A 25780-nucleotide genomic window follows, 5' to 3' on the forward strand; every position below is an offset into this window, starting at 1 on the left:
TTCTAATCAAATCACATTTTATTTGTCACATGTGCAGAATACAACAGCTATAGACCTTACAGTGAAACGCTCAATCAAGAGTGGGTCCATGAAATGTCTTACTGACAGTTGTGGCTGCTTTGCGTGATCTATTGTTGTCTCTACCTTCTTGCCCTTTGTGCTGTTGTCTGTGCCCAATAATGTTTGTACCATGTTTTGTGCTGCTACCATGTTGTTTTTCTACCATGTTGCTGTCCTGTTGTGTTGCTACCATGCTGTGTTGTCATGTGTTGCTGCCTTGCTATGTTGTTGTCTTAGGTCTCTCTTTATGTAGTGTTGTGTTGTCTCTCTTGTCGTGATGTGTGTTTTGTCCTATATTTATATGTTATATGTTTGTTTTAATTCCAGCCCCCGTCCCCGCAGGAGGACTTTTGCCTTTTGGTAGGCCGTCATTGTAAATAAGAATTTGTTCTTAACTCACTTGACTAGTTAAATAAAGGTTAAATAAAATAAAATTTAAAATGCTTACTTACAAGTCCTTCAGCCACTCGGGAGCATAATCAATCACATTTATTTTGTAAAGCCCGTCACAGTTTTAATAAGAAAGATGAAACATTTATTAAGTCAAATTATAAAGTTAGTGAGATTTAAAGTAGAATACATGTATTTTTCACCCCAGATGCAATATGAAATGAATGTAATGATTGTTTTGTTAATAGGTGTATTAAATTATATGTTCATAAAAAGTGCAATTGATAGACAAAATTATGAATATCAATAAAACAAATTGGATCTGAATGCTCCCGCTAATCACCCTATTCTCTCTCTGTGCCTGAGGGCACCCTGGCCTGATGATTCCTGGCTGTGCCTGTCCCCAATCCACCTGGTCGTACTGCCTATCCTGTGCTGCTGATTAGCTGGCGTGCCCTGGACTGTTCCCCGACTACCATCCCCCTTACCACCACACCCACAACCCTTGACTTCCTAAAACATGATAAGCCATCTGATCTTACAGTCTTGAAGTGTTTGCACCCTCTATTAATTGTGGGTTTTAGGCTGGATATCTGTAAAACACTGTGACAATTTGCTGATGTAAAAATGGTTTTGCAAAATAAATGTGATTGATTGAAGTGTGCTTTCTTTTATTTCGTGATACAGTACATAATCCGATAAGATTGACTTACAAGATTTGTTAAAAGAAATCCTTTCATATAATATATAATTTCACCCAGAGTCATCACCATCATCAGCATCATCAAAATATAAAAATTTCCTCACCAAGACCAGTATACGTTGGTCCCTTCAAAATGGTGCACAATCCAGTTTGTCTATGTTCCCATATATCTATGTATCACAAAAAAAATAACAAAGCACACTTCAAATTGTATTTATTTAACAAGTCAGTTAAGAACAAATTCTTATTTACAATAACAACCTACCTCGGCCAAACCCTCCCCTAACGACGCTGGGCCAATTGTGCACCTCCCTATGGGACTCCCAATCACGGCCGATTGTGATACAGCCTGGGATCGAACCAGGGTCTGTAGTGATGCCTCTAGCACTGAGATGCCGTGCCTTTGTGCTCCCGAGTGGCGCAGCGGTCTATCAAATTTATTTTGTAAATCCCTTTTTACATCAGAAACCTTTGAGCTAGAGCTGTCAAAAAAATGGGGTGGTCTGGCATGAAATCAAAATACTGTGAAGCGCACAGACAGTCTATTTACAGTAACGGCAAAACTCCTTTCCCTACTTTCTCTTCTATTTGTATTTTGAATAACATTATGATTGTATTAATCTTAGCAGTGTAATGTAGGCCTAGTAGGCTACGAGGCATTATACAACGGGTGGGTCAAATCAAGAATGCTGATGACTTAAAAACCCAATCCAGTGTCTATTCCACAAGTTACCACCGGCTAATAATATGATGTTAAAATGCCTATTTACTCTGTTCCATCTCACTGCGCAATCCACTGTTTCATCATCCCAGGCAAGGAAGTTATAAACTTGATCTCCACGGGGGGCCAGTACAAATAAATGCATGAAATGAAATGTATGCATTCATTACCGTAAGTCGCTCTGGATAAGAGCGTCTGCTAAATGACTAAAATGTAAAGAAATGTAAAATAAAAAGCATCTAGACATTATCAATATACTGTGCAAATAAATGTCCATGGAAAAATTGAAAACGAAATGAAGTGCGGCTAGTTCGCAGTCTTTCCAGCTTCAGTTTGAAGTTATTGTGTTAGCTGTGTTGTTGGCTAGCTCCTCTGAACAACAGTGTCCTAATGAGAGAGAAAATGTTCTATGCCAGGCGAAATCGTGCATCATTAGCTCATTCTTCTGGATGTATCCAAATAATTGTCACTAGAAAACAGCTTAAACAAATGCAGCTACTGTTGTTATTCTGTCTGCACGGTTTAACCTGACTGTAAATTAGCTGTAGCTGGCTAGCTAGCAAGCAAGGGATAACAATGTTGCCAGCCAGTATGGCAATGGAACATTTAGAACGAACGACTGGGTCGCATGCATAGAGTAGATACAGAAAAAAAAGACTTTACAACTGGGTCGCATCTCTGGCAACCGGATCAGTGGAAACCGTATATTTGTTTCTGGACTATATCTTGTGGAAGGATGAAATAGTATGAATAAATTAATGAAAATAAAGTTTAATGAAAATATGTCAATCATTATTTGAATATGTTGGTAACCTCTCAGGCCTAACACCATGCCAATATATCCTCCAAACACCGGCTTCTCTGGTATCACCATTTAATTAGCATTAGGATACTACTAGAACAATTTAAAAGGAAACGATTATTAATCTAATAAATGTGACACTATATCCTACAGTACAGTGAATTGCATTGAGAGGAGCTTGAACACCTGAGTGACTTACCTTCCTCAGAGGTTGTTTGCGCAAAAGGTACCAACACCATATATCCATCACCAAAGTACAACATTCCACCTCATGGCCGACATTGTCTGCACACTTCAAAGTCTTCTCAAAGTCTGTCAATAGAAATCAGAACACACTGTCCTCCAGCAATGAAGAGGTGGCCAAGCTAGCACATTTGATTCCTTGAAAGTTGTGGGAACGTAATGTTTTTGGTGTCACATTGTTTGTGGGAATTAAGCTATATGTTTACGGACCTGTAAAACTTTTTTAAACATTCTGAAAACAGAAGTGAAAATGTTGCCTTTATTTTTAGGTTGCAGGGAGGTTCTGGGAACGTTTTATTCTGGTTCCTTGAAAGTTACCTGGGAGGTTTTATTAACACTGAGAACAGAAAAAAATGGTTAGGCAAAAACTTCCTTAAAACCTTCACTGAATGTTTCAATAAGACTTAACACTGCTAGCTCATTTGGGGTTAACTTTAAGTGTAGATAGAACACATGGAAATTTACATTTACATTTACATTTAAGTCATTTAGCAGACGCTCTTATCCAGAGCGACTTACAAATTGGTGCATTCACCTTATAATATCCAGTGGAACAACCACTTTACAATAGTGCATCTAAATATTTTACGGGGGGGTTAGAAGGATTACTTTATCCTATCCCAGGTATTCCTTAAAGAGGTGGGGTTTCAGGTGTCTCCGGAAGGTGGTGATTGACTCCGCTGTCCTGGCGTCGTGAGGGAGCTTGTTCCACCATTGGGGTGCCAGAGCAGCGAACAGTTTTGACTGGGCTGAGCGGGAACTGTGCTTCCTCAGAGGTAGGGAGGCGAGCAGGCCAGAGGTGGATGAACGCAGTGCCCTTGTTTGGGTGTAGGGCCTGATCAGAGCCTGAAGGTACGGAGGTGCCGTTCCCCTCACAGCTCCGTAGGCAAGCACCATGGTCTTGTAGCGGATGCGAGCTTCGACTGGAAGCCAGTGGAGAGAGCGGAGGAGCGGGGTGACGTGAGAGAACTTGGGAAGGTTGAACACCAGACGGGCTGCGGCGTTCTGGATGAGTTGTAGGGGTTTAATGGCACAGGCAGGGAGCCCAGCCAACAACGAGTTGCAGTAATCCAGACGGGAGATGACAAGTGCCTGGATTAGGACCTGCGCCGCTTCCTGTGTGAGGCAGGGTCGTACTCTGCGAATGTTGTAGAGCATGAACCTACAGGATCGGGTCACCGCCTTGATGTTAGTGGAGAACGACAGGGTGTTGTCCAGGGTCACGCCGAGGCTCTTAGCACTCTGGGAGGAGGACACAAGGGAGTTGTCAACCGTGATGGCGAGATCATGGAACGGGCAGTCCTTCCCCGGGAGGAAGAGCAGCTCCGTCTTGCTGAGGTTCAGCTTGAGGTGGTGATCCGTCATCCACACTGATATGTCTGCCAGACATGCAGAGATGCGATTCGCCACCTGGTTGTCAGAAGGGGGAAAGGAGAAGATTAATTGTGTGTCATCTGCATAGCAACGATATGAGAGACCATGTGAGGATATGACAGAGCCAAGTGACTTGGTGTATAGCGAGAATAGGAGTGGGCCTAGAACAGAGCCCTGGGGGACACCAGTGGTGAGAGCACGTGGTGCGGAGACAGATTCTCGCCACGCCACCTGGTAGGAGCGACCTGTCAGGTAGGACGCAATCCAAGCGTGGGCCGCGCCGGAGATGCCCAGCTCGGAGAGGGTGGAGAGGAGGATCTGATGGTTCACGGTATCAAAGGCAGCAGATAGATCTAGAAGGATGAGAGCAGAGGAGAGAGAGTTAGCTTTAGCAGTGCGGAGAGCCTCCGTGACACAGAGAAGAGCAGTCTCAGTTGAATGCCCAGTCTTGAAACCTGACTGATTAGGATCAAGAAGGTCATTCTGAGAGAGATAGCAAGAGAGCTGGCCAAGGACGGCACGTTCAAGAGTTTTGGAAAGAAAGGAGAGAAGGGATACTGGTCTGTAGTTGTTGACATCGGAGGGATCGAGTGTAGGTTTTTTCAGAAGGGGTGCAACTCTCGCTCTCTTGAAGACGGAAGGGACGTAGCCAGCGGTCAACGATGAGTTGATGAGCGAGGTGAGGTAGGGGAGAAGGTCTCCGGAAATGGTCTGGAGAAGAGAGGAGGGGATAGGGTCAAGTGGGCAGGTTGTTGGGCGGCCGGCCATCACAAGACGCGAGATTTCATCTGGAGAGAGAGGGGAGAAAGAGGTCAAAGCACAGGGTAGGGCAGTGTGAGCAGGACCAGCGGTGTCGTTTGACTTAGCAAACGAGGATCGGATGTCGTCAACCTTCTTTTCAAAATGGTTGACGAAGTCATCCGCAGAGAGGGAGGAGGGGGGGGAGGGGGAGGAGGATTCAGGAGGGAGGAGAAGGTAGCAAAGAGCTTCCTAGGGTTAGAGGCAGATGCTTGGAGTTTAGAGTGGTAGAAAGTGGCTTTAGCAGCAGAGACAGAAGAGGAAAATGTAGAGAGGAGGGAGTGAAAGGATGCCAGGTCCGCAGGAAGGAGAGTTTTCCTCCATTTCCGCTCGGCTGCCCGGAGCCCTGTTCTGTGAGCTCGCAGTGAGTCGTCGAGCCACGGAGCGGGAGGGGAGGACCGAGCCGGCCTGGAGGATAGGGGACAGAGGAAATCAAAGGATGCAGAGAGGGAGGAGAGGAGGGTTGAGGAGGCAGAATCAGGAGATAGGTTGGAGAAGGTTTGAGCAGAGGGAAGAGATGATAGGATGGAAGAGGAGAGAGTAGCGGGAGAGAGAGAGCGAAGGTTGGGACGGCGCAATACCATCCGAGTAGGGGCAGAGTGAGAAGTGTTGGATGAGAGCGAGAGGGAAAAGGATACAAGGTAGTGGTCGGAGACTTGGAGGGGAGTTGCAATGAGATTAGTGGAAGAACAGCAAGAGGTCAAGCGTATTGCCTGCCTTGTGAGTAGGAGGGGAAGGTGAGAGGGTGAGGTCGAAAGAGGAGAGGAGTGGAAAGAAGGAGGCAGAGAGGAATGAGTCGAAGGTAGACGTGGGGAGGTTAAAGTCACCCAGAACTGTGAGAGGTGAGCCATCCTCAGGAAAGGAACTTATTAAGGCGTCAAGCTCATTGATGAACTCTCCAAGGGAACCTGGAGGGCGATAAATGATAAGGATGTTAAGCTTGAAAGGGCTGGTAACTGTGACAGCATGGAATTCAAATGAGGAGATAGACAGATGGGTCAGGGGAGAAAGAGAGAATGTCCACTTGGGAGAGATGAGGATTCCAGTGCCACCACCCCGCTGGCTCGATGCTCTAGGGGTATGCGAGAACACGTAGTCAGACGAGGAGAGAGCAGTAGGAGTAGCAGTGTTATCTGTGGTAATCCATGTTTCCGTCAGCGCCAGGAAGTCTAGGGACTGGAGGGTAGCATAGGCTGAGATGAACTCAGCCTTGTTGGCCGCAGACCGGCAGTTCCAGAGGCTGCCGGAGACCTGGAACTCCACGTGGGTCGTGCGCGCTGGGACCACCAGGTTAGAGTGGCAGCGGCCACGCGGTGTGGAGCGTTTGTATGGCCTGTGCAGAGGGGAGAGAACAGGGATAGACAGACACATAGTAGACAAGCTACAGAAGAGGCTACGCTAATGCAAAGGAGATTGGAATGACAAGTGGACTACACGTCTCGAATGTTCAGAAAGTTAAGCTTACGTTGCAAAAATCTTATTGACTAAAATGATACAGTACTGCTGGCTGGTGGAGTAGGCTAGCTAGCAGTGGCTGCGTTGTTGACTTTGAACGTGTAGCTGGCTAGGTAACCTCGATAGTTTCAGTACTACACCTTGTCATGATACAAAGCAACTTTGTAGCTAGCTAGCTAACATAACACTAATCAAGACGTTCCTTGTAATGTATTTAGTTTCTACAATGCTGCTCGTCGGTAATAGTTGGCTGGGTTAGGAAAAATGGCGTCGCGGGGGACGGAAATAGCTGGTTAGCTAACCTCGATGGCTGGCTAGCTAACCTCGGTAATTACTAGACTACACAATTATCAAGCTATGACAAAGACAACTAAGTAGCTAGCTAGCTAACACTGCACTAGTCAAATCGTTCCGTTGTAAAGTATTAGTATCTACAGCGATGCTAGTCGGTAACGGTTGGCTAGCTAGCAGTGGGTTAATGATGACTTGGTGTGTTGACTAAGTCTGGCGCCGCGTCGCGGCTGGCTAGCTCACCTCGATAATTACTCAAACTACACAATTATCTTAGATACAGAGACAGCAAAGACAACTATGTAGCTGGCTAACTAACACTAACACCACACTAATCAAGTCGTTACGGTGTAATGTAATAGTTTCTACAGTGCTGCTAGTCGGTAGAAGTTGGCTAGCTAGCAGTGTTGACTACGTTAGGAGGACGAAGATAGCTAGCCTCGATAATTACTCAATTACTCTAAACTACACAATTATCTTTGATACAAAGACGGCTATGTAGCTAGCTAAGAAGAATTGCTCAGATCAAACAAATCAAGCCGTTGTAATGTAGTGAAGTGTAATATTACCTGTGGAGCGAAGCGTAGTGCGACTGTTCGCTCCAAACTACATTATTCATTTCCTTAGGCATTAATCATACAAACAAATACTTTTGTAATTGTGACACAGCATCAGTGAGATTTGAACCTATAATATTCAGTTCTGTCCATGGAATTAGTCCACTGCACCACCATAATTTTTAAATTTATTTACTTATTTAACCTTTAACAAGGCAAGTCAGTTAAGAACAAATTCTTATTTACAATGACGGCCTACCAAAAGGCCTTCTCAAGCTCTAAACCCAGAGAAAGCTTATTGGACACTAAGAAAGCTTTGTCGTAGAGCGTTTAAACACAAAATCCGGGGAGGGGCCAGCTGAGTATAAGACTATCATCTGCATATAAATTGATGAGAGAGCTTCCTACTGCCTGAGCTATGTTGTTGATGTAAATTGAGAAGAGTGTGGGGCCTAGGTTCGAGCCTTGGGGTACTCCCTTGGTGACAGGCAGTGGCTGAGACGGCAGATGTTCTGACTTTATACACTGCACTCATTGAGAGAAGTAGTTAGCAAACCAGGCCAAAGACCCCTCAGAGACACCAATATTCCTTAGCCGGCCCACAAGAATGGAATGGTCTACCGTATCAAAAGCTTTGGCCAAGTCAATAAAAATAGCAGCACAACATTGCTTAGAATCAAGGGCAATGGTGACATCATTGAGGACCTTTAAGGTTGCAGTGACACATCCATAACCTGAGCGGAAACCAGATTGCATATCAGAGAGAATACTATAGACATCAAGAAAGCCAGTCAGTTGATTATTGACAAGTTTTTCCAACACTTTTGATAAACAGGGCAAAATAGAAATTGTCCTATAACAGTTAAGATCAGCTTGATCTCCCCCTTTAAATAAAGGATGAACCGTGGCTGCCTTCCAAGCAATGGGAACCTCCCCAGAGAGGAGAGACAGGTTAAAAATGTCAGAGATAGGCTTAGCGATTATAGGGGCAGCAACCTTCAAGAAGAAAGGCTCGAAACCATCTGACCCAGATGTTTTTTGGGGGTCAAGTTTAAGGAGCTCCTTTAGCACCTCGGATTCAGTGACCGCCTGCAGGGAGACATTTTGTAGTGGGGCAGGGGAAAAAGAGGGGGGAGCATCGGAGCTAGTCGCATTGGAAGGGGTGGGAGATGAGGAAATGTTGCACAGGCAAGGAGGCATGGCTGAATCAAATAGGAATTCTGACTTAATGAAGTGGTGATTAAAAAGCTCAGCCATGTGCTTCTTTTTCTTGTACCTCTTTTTCCTCCCCAATTTCGTGGTATCCATTTGGTAGTTACAGTCTTGTCTCATCGCTGCAACTCCCGTACGGCCTTGGGAGAGGCGAAGGTCGAGAGCCGTGTATCCTCTGAAACACAACCCAAGCAAGCCGCACTGCTTCTTGACACAATGCTCACTTAACCCGGAAGCCAGCCGCACCAATGTGTCGGAGAAAGCACCGTTCACCTGGCGCCTGGCCCGCCACAGGAGTAACTGTAACGGTAGTCATACGTCATGGACCAAGGCGCAGCGGGTTGAGTGCTCATCTTAACTTTATTAGAACACGTAACAAACAAAACAAGAAAACGATCTAACGAAGTGTTGCAGGCTAACACACAGCAGTACAACAACAACTTCCCACAAAGGGACAGGTGACAACAGGGCTACTTAAGTATGACTCTCAATCAGCAACAACGATGTACAGCTGTTCCTGATTGAGAGCCATACCAGGCCAACAAAGAAATACACAGCATTGAAAAACATAGAAATACAAAACAAGAACATTACCCAAAAACCCAGAATTTCTTGGGGTTAGACCCACAGAGAGAGAACTGCTCCTTAAAGAGACTAACTTTGGCCTTCCCGGATAGCCTGAGTGCACTTATTTCTCATTTGCCTGAACGAGAGCCAGTCAGCATGAGTATGCGTGTGCCGAGCTTTTCGCCAAATGGAATTCTTGAGTTGGAGTAACTCTACAAGATCAAGGTCGAACCAGGGGCTGAACCTGTTTTTAATTCTCATTTTCTTAATAGAAGCGTGTTTGTTAACAATATTACTGAAAATATAAAAAAAGGTCCAAACGTCTTCGACAGAGGGAATCAAGCCCGATTCTATACCAATTTACAGAGGCCAGGTCATGAAGGAAGGCTTGCTCATTAAAGCTTTTTAGCAAGCGTCAATGACAAATCAGGACAGGTCGTGTCACTGAGCAGCCATTACGAACACAGGCTGTAAAACAGTGATCACTAAGGTCATTACAGAAAACACCAGACTGATACCTATCAGGATTATTTGTGAGGATAATGTTGAAGAGAGTAGCCTTTTCTGTGTGTTTGGAGTCATACCTTGTGGGATTGGTAATAATCTGAGAAAGATTTAGGGAGTCCCATTGCTTTAGGACTTGGTCAGGTAGTATAAGCATGTCCCAGTTTAGGTCACCTAGCAGGACAAATTCAGACTTAGTGTAAGGGGCCAGGAGAGAGCTTAGGGCAGGTAGGGTACAGGCCGGTGCTGATGGAGGACGATAGCACACAGCAACAGTCAACGAAGAGCTATTTGAAAGTTTAATGCTTAAAACCAGCAAATCAAATTGTTTGAGGACAGACTTGATGGAGACAACCGAGCACTGAAGGTGATCCTTGGTAAAGATTGCCAGTCCCTCACCTTTGGAAGATCAGTCTTGCCGAAAAAGGTTATAACCAGAAAAGTTAACATCAGTATTCAAAAAACTCTTAACCACGTCTCAGTAATGACCAACACATCTGGATTGGAGCTGTGAACCCACACTTTCAATTGATCCATTTTAGTTAATAAGCTTCAAGTGTAAATGTGCAGAAAACCCAGGCTTTTACAAGGGCAGAAATCAGTGAAACATATCAGAGCACAAGTCAGAATTGGGGCTAGCAACAGTAGATGGGCCAGGGTGCACATTTCCAGATATCATCAACAGTATTACAAGCAAGGCACAGCAGAGGACAGGGAGAGCTCTGCAGTATTGATTGATGACAATAGAATTTGCATTAGATGGCAACAAGATCATATTATACAGCAATTTTATCAGGTAACATGAATACAAAGCCGGTGAGAGGTGGTTAGACTAGAGTGGGAGGTCAAAAGTCAGTGTAACCAATAGAGAGTCAGAATCTCGAGTGTGGGAACAAACAGTCTGTCCCACGGTTGGGTAAACAAGAAAATCCATAGTCAACAAAGCATGCAGGAGTCATGAGGCAAATAGCAAAATGCACCCAAAAAATATAACGACTTAGGGCTAGCCATTGTAAGTTCAGAGTCACTCGCCCCAACAGCACGTGTGCTGGAGGCGAGCGAAAGCTCAGGAGAGAGGGGGAAGTGTGGTATGGGTACCTGTACCAGACAGGGGGAGACATCCAGGGCAGACGCAGGGGCGAAAATCTGATATCAACTTTGGAGTGGACAATTACATGACATTTTCTCAAGAGCAATTCCTGAGGGTGACACCAAAAGTAGTGCTGTAACACATAGCCTACATTGTAATATGGTTAATGTATATTGAGGAACCAAAGAAATAAGGTGTTTGCCGTACTCCTAACTACCGGTACCCAAAACTACACAACTAATCACAACAGCAATACCATTGCCTTTAACAAATCTTAGTTCAGTCACCAGTTTAAGTTGAGAGTGGGGGTATCCATGGCATTTTCCAATTATGTTCCTATTTTACAAGTTAAAAAAATGGAGAACCTTTCATAATGTTGCCAAACAAAGACTCAACAAACTTACCTGAGACTCCCTGTCTCTGCCAGTCTGTCCCTGCATATCTGTCCCCAACTCTGCTGTCTGTGTGCCATCTGTTGCCTGCTCTGCCTAATGACATCATTGTGAAACATTTCCATTAGAATTTCATTTCTTTCTTATGAACATTTTATCAACTAGTCTTTGAGATATTAGGCTACTAGGGTTCTTACTTTGCGTTTTGGTGTACTGAAAAATACTCTGATGTCCGTCTTTTATTTTTCTGCCATTTTTCTACCTGGCTGGCTGGCTACACACACACACACAGTGTGTAGGTTATTTACAGTAGGAGATGGGCTTCTATCATCTTATCTTATATCATTCTATTTGGGCTTCGATCTAAAAGGTAGCTAGCAAATGTGAAACGGATCAAAATGACAAGAGTTGACAGCTGTATGAGTTCACCATTTACACAACATATGCTGCAACCTTTTGTAATTTTAATAGTTTGTTTCATATTGGCTGGCTTCCAACAATAGCTGAATTTGCAAAGCTAGCGAGCACCAATTCAGTTTCAGTGGTGTTTGCTATAATCTTTGCTACCCGGGTTAAATAAAGGTGAAATAAAATAAATAAATAAAAGTTCCCTTGCGACAATTTAGCTTTTGTAACGAGACCATTAAATATATTTAAGACAATGGTAGAAGAGAGTGTAGTTCTGTTCAGTTTGGACTTCAGTTTATCGCTAACCTTATCACAGGGACTTTGAAGCACTAATTTACATCATCCTCATGCTGATCTTGGAATAAATTGACGATAGCAAAGATTCCATCTTTGACGAGGCCACATAAATGGAATAGGTACTAGCTAGCTTAATAGTTAATATTTGCGCGCTAGCTCTGCATATTCAGCTAGTGTGTGTGCGCGATTGACTGGATTAACCTCACGTCAGTTATGTTCATTGAGTGCCTTTCAGACAGTAGATACGACCCCTCTGTTACCTTGCCAACTAAGCAACTGGCAGTGGATCAAACCATTGTGAGGCAAAGGGTGGGGGGTCGCAATCTTTTGAAACTTAAAAACGCGCTATTAAGTGTCTATAATCAGCACAATTGCGTTCATTGCGTATTATTAATATTATCTAAATTACATTGTTATGTTTCAGTGATATATTGGGGGGGACAAATCATATTTTTCCCAGGATGGGGGGGTCGTGTCCCCCCCGTCCCCCCTGGGATTTCCGCCCCTGGGCAGACGGTGAACAGATCGTCAGGTGGAATCCAAGCAGCAGTGCAGCAGGCAACGGGAGTAGGTGTCACACCCACTTGGGAGAAGCTTTTATTACTGGAGGCAGATTTCTTGTAGAAAATGCCAGTGGATGGTCTCTGAACAGCAGGAGGGGGCTTCAAGGCCTCTGGATTTGGGTGGGGTACCCTGCCATTTGTTGGGCTCAAAGGCTTTGACACCTCTCACTTCACACCTCAGTGCTAATTGAAGTTGTATCTGGTCTGTCTCAGTTCCAGGTTGGATGGTATATTAATCCTTCCAGGTAATTTTGTCCTTAATTAGTGTTGTAGGTTTGGAGTTTTGATCTGGAGTGAAGGTTATGCTGTGGAGGGTAGCATCCTGTATATGTCCCTGCCGAAAAATCAAAGTTTGTCTAACTCCAGGATGAAGCTAGCATTCCATCTTTGTTTATGCCTACAAAGCTGTTAATTTTAGTCTATTCAAAAATACCTGATTTGATAGGAAACATGCACCCATTAAGATCAGGTGTGGCCAATTAGTGGGCGGGGCCAACACACTTAACAAGATAGAGGATCGAGACAGTTTTGTTCATGCTGAGAAGGAAATGTATATGATTTTAAATAACATTCTTAGAACGTTCTCTGAACTTTACTAAAGTTTTCTTAATGTTCTGAGAACAGAATGTCCCTATGGGACTCCTGATAGCAGCCGGTTGTGATACAGCCCGGGATCGAATCCTCGTCTGTAGAGACGCTTCTAGCACTTCGATGCAGTGCCTTAGACCGTTGAGCCACTCGGGAGGCCCAGAACGTTGTTTCCTAATGTTCTTGCAACAATTTGAGAACATTACTTTAAATAAAACCATGAGGAAACCTGTAGGAAACATTATGCTTTAGTACTGAAATTGCCACAGAATAATGTTGTTTCTTAACATTCTTGCAACAATTTGAGAACATTCCCAATGTCAAACCGGTTGGAGAACATTCCTAGAACATTACCAAAATTGAAATGAAATGTAACCATGTTTGAACTTTTAGGAAACTTTCTGTTAAAGGTGCAATTTGCAGAAATCGCTCCGCCATTTCCTGGTTGCTAAAATTCAAATAGTTAGGCTCATTTCAGTTTATGTGACAAAACAAGCAGTCATTGTGTAGAGAATCACTGTACCATCCAAACCCCTGTGAAATATATTTTCCATAACCAAAAATGTAGTGTTTTCATCTATTTGAAGCTGGTGTACAAAACCGAAAGTAAAATACACAAAAATAAAACTTAAGAACAGGAAGCATAGAAATAGCACACATAGAACAGATCTACCGCTTCTTGGGACTTGCTTTCAATGAAAATGACAGACCTATAACTCACATTTCTGTGTGAATGTGGTCGGGTTGCCCAAAAAGTTACATATTGTAGCTTTAAATAATGAAATACCAAGAAAATATTTGTTTGTCAAGTTCCTTAAATGTGCTGAGAATGTTCCAAAGACAAGCAACTATCCTGCACCATTCCCAGAAAGTTGTGGGGCGGTTGTATGGTTCTCAGAACGTTATGGGCTAGTTGGGTTGTTCCGCAAGTCCCATATACACTGAAGCAGCGAGGATAGGGTCCAGGTTTCTGGTACATGGGGTAATATAACCAATGTTTCTAATGTTGACAAAGCTTTGTGGCTATGGGGGACGTATGTGAGGAACACTGTGTAGCCAAAGTGTCACGCCCTGATCTGTTTGTCCTGTCTTTGTGATTGTCTCCACCCCCCTCCAGGTGTTGCCCATCTTCCCCATTATTCCCTTTGTATTTATACCTGTGTTCTCTGTTTGTCTGTTGCCAGTTCATCTTGTTTGTCAAGCTTGCCAGCATTTGTGCTGTCAGCGCCTGTCTTTTCCCAGCCTCTCTTTTTCCTCACCCTCCTGGTTTTTGACCCTTGCCTGTCCTGACGCTGAACCCGCCTGCCTGACCACTCTGCCTGAGCCTGCCTGCCTGCCATCCTGTGCTTACTTCGCCACAGTCTGAATCTGGGTCTTACCTTATCCTGATACAAAGACACACCATTTGTGCAGTTGGAGCCTGCTTCCTGAATGAGTAAACAAAATGAACTATTAATTGTTTATAGGAACAAGATAACTTTACTCACTTCTAATCCCTCACTCTTTCATAGTTTCAAATGCTCTCTTTTCACTTTGAAAAATTAAAAATCTTAAACAACTGAAATACAAAAGGTTCTCTAGAACTTGTTGAGTCTTTGTTTGCTTGTGAGGTCAGAGCGGTACACAGAAAGGTACACCTTGGCCAGTAACTTACGTCATTCTTTGACCAAAGACAATAAGGGGTTACCCGGGGGTTACAAGATCTTGTGTCAGGAGTGGGCAGTCCTGCTTTGTTCCCGAGATTAAATCTCTTTTCCATTATCTAACAGGAAAACACATTACAACATGATCCAGCACCCAATCTAATCAACATTCTTTTAATGGGGCACCTCTCCGATTCAGAGGGGTTGGGTTAAATGCGGAAGACACATTTCAGTTGAAGCATTCAGTTGTACAATTGACTAGGTATCCCCCGTTCCCTTACTTCAGATTAACACAGTTTGTATTGTTGTTCCCTTAGAGCTCTAGGCCTACAGCTCTGTGCACTGGACTAACTGAATCCTCATGGTGCCCATAGGCACTGCAAGGCCTGTTAGTGAGACACCCAATGAGGACCAACTCAGTGGAATGGAAATGAATGAGTTAAAGCAACCTGAATGGAAATAGTAACCACACATTGGTTCACTGACACTGGCATTAGCTTTCATGATAGTAAGTAGACGGAGCATGCCTATGCTCACTAATGGCTAAAGCTACACTACATGGCCAGAATTATGTGGACACCCCTTCAAATTAGTGGATTCTGCTATTTCAGCCACACCCGTTGCTGACAGTTATATCAAATTGAGCACACAGCCATGAAATCTCCATAGACAAACATTGGCATAGAATGGTCTTACTGAAGAGCTCAGTGACTTTCAACGTGGCACCGTCATGGGATGCCACCTTTCCAACAAGTCAGTTCGTCACATTTCTGCCCTGCTAGAGCTGCCCCGGTCAACTGTAAGTGCTGTTATTGTGAAGTTGAAATGTATAGGAGCAACAACGGCTCAGACGCAAAGTGGTAGGCCACACAAGCTCACAGAACGGGACTGTTGAGTGCTGAAGCACACAGCACGTAAAAATCATCTGTCCTCGGTTGCAACACTCACTACAGAGTTCCAAACGGACTCTGGAAGCAACATCAGCACAATAACTGTTCGTCAGGAGCTTCTTGAAATGGGTTTCCATGGCTGAGCAGCTGCACACAAGCCTAAGATCACCATGTGCAATGCCAAGCGTTGGCTGGAGTGGTGTAAAGCTTGCCACCATTGGACTCTGGAGCAGTGGAAACGCATTCTCTGGAGTGATGAATCACCATTCACCATCTGGGTTTGGCCAGGAGAACGCTACCTGCCCGAATGCATAGTGCCAACTGTAAAGTTTGGAGGAGGAATAATGGTCTGGGGCTGTTTTTCATGGTTCGGGCTAGGCCCCTTAGTTCCACTGAAGGGAATCTTAATGCTACAGCATAGAATGGCATTCTAGACGATTCTGTGCTTCCAACTTTGTGGCTACAGTTTGTGGAAGGCCCTTTCCCATTTCAGCATGCCCGCGTGCACAAAGCGAGGTCCATACAGAAAAGGTTTGTCGAGATTGGTTTGGAAGAACTTGACTGGACTGCACAGATCCCTGACCTCAACCCCATCGAACACCTTTGGAATGAATTGGAACACCGACTGCTAGCCAGGCCTAATTGCCCAACATCAGTGCCGACCTCACTAATGCTCTTGTGGCTGAATGGAAGCAAGTCCCCGCACCAATGTTCCAACAACATCTAGTGGAAAGCCTTCCCAGAAAAGTGGAGGCTGTTAAAGCAGCAAAGGGGGACCAACTCCATATTAATGCCCATAATTTTGGAATGAGATCTTCGACGTGCAGGTGTCCACATACTTTGGCTATGATGTGTATGTATCCACCTTGAAGTGTAAGGATTCATGAATGATTTCCATATAAAAATTAGAATTAAATAGACGCATTGTGGTTTCTCCGAGTCATCCAAAATAGCTTTTATTTTCCAAACATTACAAATAGTGCAAATGTACGTAACATTAAAACAAACAAAAAAACTTCCCCAAAAAGCTATTTCAGAAAACTAAAAGCACATTTCTCAAACTCACACAGGGGATAGTAAACATTACCAAAGTAACTAACAACAGAGTGGCAGAGGAAGCACAGACTGGAACACAAGTTCAAACACTTCACCGTCGAAAAAAAATTCACTCAGTCAAATGGCACCCCAAAATAACTCAGGACAGAATCTAGTTTTTACTCTGTTGTGTTGCGCCGCAGAGGTCAAGGGTATATCAACCTCTGGTCCAATCTTGGCCAATAATAGTAATAAGGAAGTGCTGGAGTTTTAATCTTAGAATATTCTTTGCAAAAGTAAAGTGTATTTTTTAGACCATGTTAGCTTATGGGGGTTATTTGTTTACTGCATACACTTTTGCACATTTCATCTTCTGTAATAACCACGTGCATAAGACTATAGTAATTGATAGCGGTGAGGTAAAGATGGAAATACTACAAAACATGCATTTGCCTGATGTTTTCTGTTTGCATATTGCTGTTCTCTAGTATTTCAGATCATTTCATTTTCAGACTCCACAGCTTCTACGTCAATTAATTGAATTAATAAAACAACAAAACCCAATCGATGGAAAACAAGACATTACAAGACTAATGTCACAAACAGTAACGGAACTCAAACTCACTGCATAAACATATCCAAACTAGGAACAAAGTTCATACTTCCAGTCATTTTTAAAACTATGGGTCTGGTCAAAAGGCACATTCGGCAGGCAGGATCTGTAAGATTATCTGTTGAATACCTATTCAATAAATAAAACCATAAATTATTTTGATAAGTTAAAACGTTTTTGCTCTTTCAGACACCGAGCTGTAGGGTACGAAACTAGCTACCGTATAGACTCCCGTTCGTTTTCCCTTTCCTCCTAAATCTCCCACTCAGGTTGAGTGTTGGAGCACAGCAAGTAAACATTTAACATCTTCAATACCAAGACCTTGTCAGCAATGTCAGTCTTCTTTCGACATCCACGTCGATAAACAATCAGACAACAGATGTTTGCTGTGTGCTGTCTGCACAGTGCAAGCCAACATACTGCAGGAAATAAGAAAGATCCTTTTGGCATTATTTGTTTGGCACAAGTTGAGTACTTCACTTCCATCTCTCCATTGTAACTGGCAATAAATCACAGACTGCTCCTGTCAGTTTCATGTAACTGTAGGTGAAGACGGGTGAATCAACCCACCTGCTGCATGGGCCTAAAGTAGGTCTTTGTTATACATAGTAACTGGAGCCCTGTCCCGTCCATAATATGCGATTCAGTGGAAAATACCTTTTATAAGTAACCCATTATACAATACACTACTGTAACAGATTCTACAGTAAGGCACCTATCTGGTGATCAGTTAGTTAGGGATATGTCTTTGTGACCTGAAGTTAATCCACAAAATAACGCCATACATTCATAGATTGCACTCACAATGACACGCGTCAGCGCACACATTCACACGCACAAACACAGGTACACACAAACTCTGCATCCATATAGAAAAATACACGACAAGAAAAACACTTCAATCCAATCAAAACACAATCTGAAGAGCAAAGTGACTGATGCTAACCAGTCATAGGTTGGATTGAGGCTCAGTCATATCATGGGGGGGGGGCGAACATCATTTTCCGTCCTCTTAGTGCAGTCACATAACACTGTCCTCAGTTTCTTCCATGCGGTGTTGATGTCATGAGCCACACACATACAACATCAGTCCCAAAGTGCACCCAGGTGACCTTCCACAGGGCTGCCTGGTTCAGGCGTGTCCGACGCCAGGCCTCACTGCAGCACACACTTCTCCTCCTTGCTCTTCTTGCTGTACTTCCTGCGTCTCTGCTCCAGGCCTCTCTCCAGCCTCTCGTCCTCCTCCAGAGCCCTAAGGCGCAGAGAACAGGGAGACAGACCTGCTAGAACAGTAGTCCCATAGAAAATAGTCCCCCTCTCAGACTTAGAAGGGACTGCGTCCCAATTGGCACCCTACTCCCTATAGTACATTACTTTTGACCTGGGGCAATTTGGGCTCTAGTCAAAAGTAGTGCACTGTATAGGGCAGGGATCAGCAATTAGATTCAGCGGTGGGACGATTTTATCTTGAGCGGATGGTTGGGACCGGAACTTAATTACAAATCATTTGTAGACTGAAAATGGACCGCAAGATGCCCAAACAGATATAATATTTGACTAAAACATAATGATTTCAAACCTTGCGTAGAAACTTGTATATGATCACGTGTCTCTCTATTATGAGTGGGAATACTTGGGAACAGATTTCCAAAATTAAAATAACTTGCAGCTGATTTCCTGGTCTTTTTACAGTCTTTTATGTCCAACCATTAAAATAAATAAATGTATTTTTTTTTGCTCATAAACTTGAGGGGCCAAATAAAACCATTCGCAGGCCAAATTCGGTCTGCGGGTCACCAATTGGGGAACCCTGATATGCAGACATGGCTGTCTCACCCTCTCTCCTTGGCATCCATGTCGTGGACCAGCTCGTCCCTCAGGTTGACCAGAGACACCAGCTCTTGCAGGAGCAGCTGCTCCCTGTGCTTATGGGCCGCTGTCTTCTGCCACTCTGGAGGACAGAAAAAAGGGAGTGGAAGAGAGAGAGAGAGGGCACGGAGGAGAGGAAGACAGGGAAAGAGTGATACAGGTTTGAGGGTGGTACAGAGTAGAAAAGACAGTTGTTGCTTTGCCAATGTGCAATTTAGTTCCATGACCAGCTTTTTCTTCCAATGGTCTTTTTCCTTTTTTTATTCCATTGGCTTTCACCTTGCTCTAATAACATTCTAATTTCGTGTGAAACATAACAAAAATCCCCTGTAGTTTAATTTTAAACTTCTTTTTAAAGATCAATGAAATATATATATATATTTTTTTTTACCCCTTTTTTCTCTACAATTTTGTGATATCCAATTGGTAGTTACAGTCTTGTGCCATCGCTGCAACTCCCGTGCAGACCCGGGAGAGGCAAAGTTCAAGAGCCGTGCGTCCTCCGAAACACGACCCTGCCAAGCCGCACCGCTTCTTGACACACTGCTCACATAGCCCGGAAGCCAGCCGCACCAATGTGTCGGAGGAAACACCGTACACCTGGTGACCGTGTCAGCATGCACTGCGCCCGGCCCGCCACAGGAGTCGCAAGAGCGCGATGGGACAAGGACATCCCGGCCGGCCAAACCCTCCCCTAACCCGGACGACTCTGGGCCAATTGTGCGTCGCGTCATTGGGTCTCTACTGGTCGCGGCCGGCTGCGACATAGCCCGGGATCGAACACGGATCTGTATTGACACCTCAAGCACTGCAGTGCCTTTGACCACTGCGCCACTCAGGAGGACCTCTTTAAAGATTTAGAACCTAATGATGAAACTGGAAGTAAATAAAGGATTCAGATAAATTATGACATTAAAGAAAGGATCACTTCCTCAAACCAACTCCAGGGCAGATACCACTTGGCACAGTTGGCAGGTCTGGCTTTTCCAAACAGATGAACTAGTGTGAGTCAATCACGCCCAAAGCTTACTGCCATACTTCAGATTTCCTTTGCAGACTCAAAGCTAGAATCCTTAGCTGCTACATCCATTTTTGGACTTAGAAATTGATTATATATACAGTGGGGGGAAAAAGTATTTGATCCCCTGCTGATTTTGTACGTTTGCCCACTGATAAAGAAAGGATCAGTCTATAATTTTAATGGTAGGTTTATTTGAACAGTGAGACACAGAATAACAACAAAAAAATCCAGAAAACGCATGTCAAAAATATAATAAATTGATTAGCATTTTAATGAGCGAAATAAGTATTTGACCCCCTCTCAATCAGAAAGATTTCTGGCTCCCAGGTGTCTTTTATACAGGTAACGAGCTGAGATTAGGAGCACACTCTTAAAGGGAGTGCTCCTAACTGCAGCTTGTTACCTGTAAAAAAGACACATGTCCACAGAAGCAATCAATCAATCAGATTCCAAACTCTCCACCATGGCCAAGACCAAAGAGCTCTCCAAGGATGTCAGGGACAAGATTGTAGACCTACACAAGGCTGGAATGGGCTACAAGACCATCGCCAAGCAGCTTGGTGAGAAGGTGACAACATTTGGTGCGATTATTCGCAAATGGAAGAAACACAAAAGAACTGTCAATATCCCTCGGCCTGGGGCTCCATGCAAGATCTCACCTCGTGGGGTTGCAATGATCATGAGAACGGTGAGGAATCAGCCCAGAACTACACGGGAGGATCTTGTCAATGATCTCAAGGCAGCTGGGACCATTGTCACCAAGAAAACAATTGGTAACACACTACGCCGTGAAGGACTGAAATCCTGCAGCGCCCGCAAGGTCCCCCTGCTGAAGAATACATATACTTGCCCGTCTGAAGTTTGCCAATGAACATCTGAATGATTCAGAGGACAACTGGTGAAAGTGTTGTGGTTAGATGAGACCAAAATGGAGCTCTTTGGCATCAATTCAACTCGCCGTGTTTGGAGGAGGAGGAATGCTGCCTATGACCCCAAGAACACCATCTCCATCGTCAAACATGGAGGTGAAAACATTATGCTTTGGGGGTGTTTTTCTGCTAAGGGGACAGGACAACTTCACCGCATCATTTGACGGGGCCATGTACTGTCAAATCTTGGGTGAGAACCTCCTTCCCTCAGCCAGGGCATTGAAAATGGGTCGTGGATGGGTATTCCAGCATGACAATGACCCAAAACACACGGCCAAGGCAACAAAGGAGTAGCTCAAGAAGAAGCCCATTAAGGTCCTGGAGTGGCCTAGCCAGTCTCCAGACCTTAATCCCATAGAAAATCTGTGGAGGGAGCTGAAGGTTCGAGTTGCCAAACGTCAGCCTCGAAACCTTAATGACTTGGAGAAGATCTGCAAAGAGGAGTGGGACAAAATCCCTCCTGAGATGTGTGCAAACCTGGTGGCCAACTACAAGAAATGTCTGACCTCTGTGATTGCCAACAAGGCTTTTGCCACCAAGTACTAAGTCATGTTTTGCAAAGGGGTCAAATACTTATTTCCCTCATTAAAATGCAAATCATTTTATAACGTTTTTGACATGTGTTTTTCTGGATTTTTTGTTGTTGTTATTCTGTCTCTCACTGTTCAAATAAACCTACCATTAAAATTATAGACTGATCATTTCTTTGTAAGTGGGCAAACGTACAAAATCAGCAGGGGATCAAATACTTTTTCCTCCCACTGTATATCCATTGATTCTTGAAGAATATAACTTATAAACACCTCGTGAGCTTAGTTCAACTGTCGAACCCCATAAGCTTGTTTTACTCCAATGTTTGTTAACAACGTAAATGTAAACAAACACTGTAAAGCCTCAAAACAGGGTTAAAACTATACATTTGATATCATGGATAGTCAGTCATTGCATAATTATCTCTGTCTATGAATTTGAGAGGGGTTACATTTATCCAACCCCATCCCTTAGCTTTTTAGCAAAACAGGGGCGGGGGAAAAACATTATTATTGTTTCAATTAAGGATTCTAGCTTTAAGACAGATTTTTGCCATTGTATGTTACTATAACCAAAACTGACCACAGTAGTGAGCTGTACTGCAGAAAAGAGCTGCATCATGAATCTTGTAGTTCAGTATATCGGTACTGCAGTTTTACCTTCAATAGCCATCATGTCTCTCAGTTCTCGGTTCAGCATCTCAAACCTCGTTTCCAGGTTCTGCTCTTCTTGTCTGTGGAGCAGAATAACTTTTGGTTAGATCAACGTAATGGCTCTATAATATGTCAGCGTTGTTTTAAAGCACTAGGTAACGGTAGAGAACACAGCGGGGATGGTGGATCTTACAGTAGCTGTAGTTGGTCTTGTCTCCTGATGAGGGCGTTCTTCTTGTTGACCAGAGTGAACCACTCCTGGATCAGCTTCTCCTCCTGCATCTTGTCACTTCCTGCATGTACGGAGACAGAGAGGGCATCATTGTAAAGAGAAGCCTTGAAAATACTGAAAGCATTTATTCAAGGGTATTTTTCTTTCTCTTTCTTCATCCCCCTCCCTCCACCCCCCTCTCCCCCCTCCACCCCCCCTCCTCCCTCCAACCCCCTCTCCTCCCTCCATCCTCCTCCCTCCATCCCCCCTCTCCCCCTTCCACCCCCCCTCTCCTCCCTCCATCCCCCCTCTCCTCCCTCCATCCTCCCTCCACCCCCCTCTCCTCCCTCCACCCCCCCTCTCCTCCCTCCATCCTCCCTCCACCCCCCCTCTCCTCCCTCCACCCCCTCTCCCCCCTCCACCCCCCTCTCCTCCCTCCATCCTCCCTCACCTGACTCCATCAATCGGCGTAGTCTCCTTTCCACTATGTCTGCCCTGCTGTCAATGTGCTTCTGTTCCGCCTCCAGGGCCTTCATCTCACTCAGTGCATACTGGCTGGCGTCCTGGATGCACACACACACACATGCACACACATGCACACACACACAACCTTCTTTCATATACAGAACATTGGTATTTCCTTGATGGACGTAAGTGTTTATGACAGCGGCAGGGAGGGATTTGTGAAAGAGACAGACCTGGCACTCCTCCTCAGCTGATCGTCCTTCTTCACCAGCTTCCCCTTCTATATGGAAAATACACACAAACACAGCGTAAGGAAATACATAGGAACATATTGCAGTAGCTCCACTGAGCAATTACATTTACATTTACATTTACGTCATTTAGCAGACGCTCTTATCCAGAGTGACTTACAAATTGGTGCATTCACCTTAAGATATCCAGTGGAACAACCACTTTACAATAGTACATCTATATCTTTTTTTTGGGGGGGGGGTTAGAAGGATTACTATATCCTATCCCAGGTATTCCTTAAAGAGGTGGGGGTTTCAGGTGTCTACGGAAGGTGGTGATTGACTCCGCTGTCCTGGCGTCGTGAGGGAGCTTGTTCCACCATTGGGGTGCCAGAGCAGCGAACAGTTTTGACTGGGCTGAGCGGGAACTGTGCTTCCGCAGAGGTAGGGGGGCCAGCAGGCCAGAGGTGGATGAACGCAGTGCCCTTGTTTGGGTGTAGGGCCTGATCAGAGCCTGAAGGTACGGAGGTGCCGTTCCCCTCACAGCTCCGTAGGCAAGCACCATGGTCTTGTAGCAGATGCAAGCTTCAACTGGAAGCCAGTGGAGTGTGCGGAGGAGCGGGGTGACGTGAGAGAACTTGGGAAGGTTGAACACCAGACGGGCTGCGGCGTTCTGGATGAGTTGTAGGGGTTTAATGGCACAGGCAGGGAGCCCCGCCAACAGTTGCAGTAATCCAGACGGGAGATGACAAGTGCCTGGATTAGGGGGAGGAGGATTCAGGAGGGAGGAGAAGGTGGCAAAGAGCTTCCTAGGGTTAGAGGCAGATGCTTGGAAGTTAGAGTGGTAGAAAGTGGCTTTAGCAGCAGAAACAGAGGAGGAAAATGTAGAGAGGAGCGAGTGAAAAGATGCCAGGTCCGCAAGGAGGCTAGTTTTCCTCCATTTCCGCTCGGCTGCCCGGAGCCCTGTTCTGTGAGCTCGCAATGAGTCGTCAAGCCACGGAGCAGGAGGGGAGGACCGAGCCGGCCGGGAGGATAGGGGACATAGAGAGTCAAAGGATGCAGAAAGGGAGGAGAGGAGGGTTGAGGAGGCAGAATCAGGAGATTGGTTGGAGAAGGATTGAGCAGATGGAAGAGATGATAGGATGGAAGAGGAGAGAGTAACAGGAGAGAGAGTGAAGGTTGCGACGGCGCATTACCATCTGAGTAGGGGCAGAGTGAGTAGTGTTGGAGGAGAGCGAGAGGGAAAAGGATACAAGGTAGTGATCGGAGATTTGGAGGGGAGTTGCAGTGAGATTAGTAGAAGAACAGCATCTAGTGAAGATGAGGTCAAGCGTATTGCCTGCCTTGTGAGTAGGGGGGGACGGTGAGAGGGTGAGGTCAAAAGAGGAGATGAGTGGATAGAAGGAGGCAGAGAGAAATGAGTCAAAGGTAGACGTAGGGAGGTTAAAGTCACCCAGAACTGTGAGGGGTGAGCCATCCTCAGGAAAGGAACTTATCAAGGCGTCAAGCTCATTGATGAACTCTCCAAGGGAATCTGGAGGGCGATAAATGGTAAGGATGTTAAGCTTGAATGGGCTAGTGATTGTGACAGCATGGAATTGAAATTACTAGACGAGCATTAAAGTGGCAAACTAGACTGCGATGACAAGAGGCAATTAGCATAGTTTGATAGGCCAAGGACTGATCCTAACGACAGGAAACCATCAAAGTAATTAGAGTGAGTGATGCCAATGCTCAAGGGATGGATGAGTCAAGTACAGCAAAGAAAACTGTGATGACTTGTGTCTGTACTCTCTCTCTCTCGCTCTCCTTTCCACTGCACCTCTGATGGGTGTTGTGCAATCAAAGTTCCTGGGAAACTGGAGACTCAGTAAGTCTGTGTGGGTGTAAACTCCAATAACATCATACAAAATCAATACACTGTATGTACCTGTTTCTGATTTGCTTCTGGTAGCTCCAACCTCTTCCTGACCTGTAGCAACCTGTAAAAACAACAAAAGAATCACTCACAGAGATGAAGAAAGAGAGATAGCAGATTAAGTGGCAGAAAGTGGAGAGAGAGAGAGAGAGAGAGAGAGAGAGAGAGAGAGAGAGAGAGAGAGAGAGAGAGAAAGAAAGAAAAAGAGACAAAGAGGGGCTGGGTGTGAGAGTAAGAGAAGGTGAAGAGAGACAGAGAGATCGTAGGCCGCTTACCTCGGTTGAGTCTGCTTCGTCTATTGACCTGCGTTGCGACCGCCGCTTCTTAACCAGATCTGCATCCTTTAGCTGGGAGAACCCAGACTTGGCAGATAAGAAGTGTGTCCTGGGGGGTGCGACGGGGGCCTGTGCCCCTCCTCCTGCCCCTGCAGCCTGCAGCCGTTTGGTTCTAGGGGGCGGGACCACGTCCCCATTGGTGTCCCCCTTAGTGTCACTATACGCCTCCTTCTCTGCAGCGCCCCCATTGGTGTCTGTTGTGAGGGCCTCATCGTGGATCCGTTGACAGTAGCGTGCAGCGGCCTCTGGGTCGGGGGCCTCCCGGCTCTCCCCGGCCACGCCGTAACTGGACTCGCTGCTGTCTGCCTCTATGTGCAGCACGCTCAGCTCCTGGCCCAAGAAGTAGGTGCGGATCTGGTTGAGGTAGGTCATGACGATGAGGCGGTCAGGCACGGCCAGGAGGGCCATGTCTGAGGGCTCCA

This window comes from Salmo salar, chromosome ssa18 (assembly GCF_905237065.1).
Source record: "Salmo salar chromosome ssa18, Ssal_v3.1, whole genome shotgun sequence".
NCBI lineage: Eukaryota > Metazoa > Chordata > Actinopteri > Salmoniformes > Salmonidae > Salmo > Salmo salar.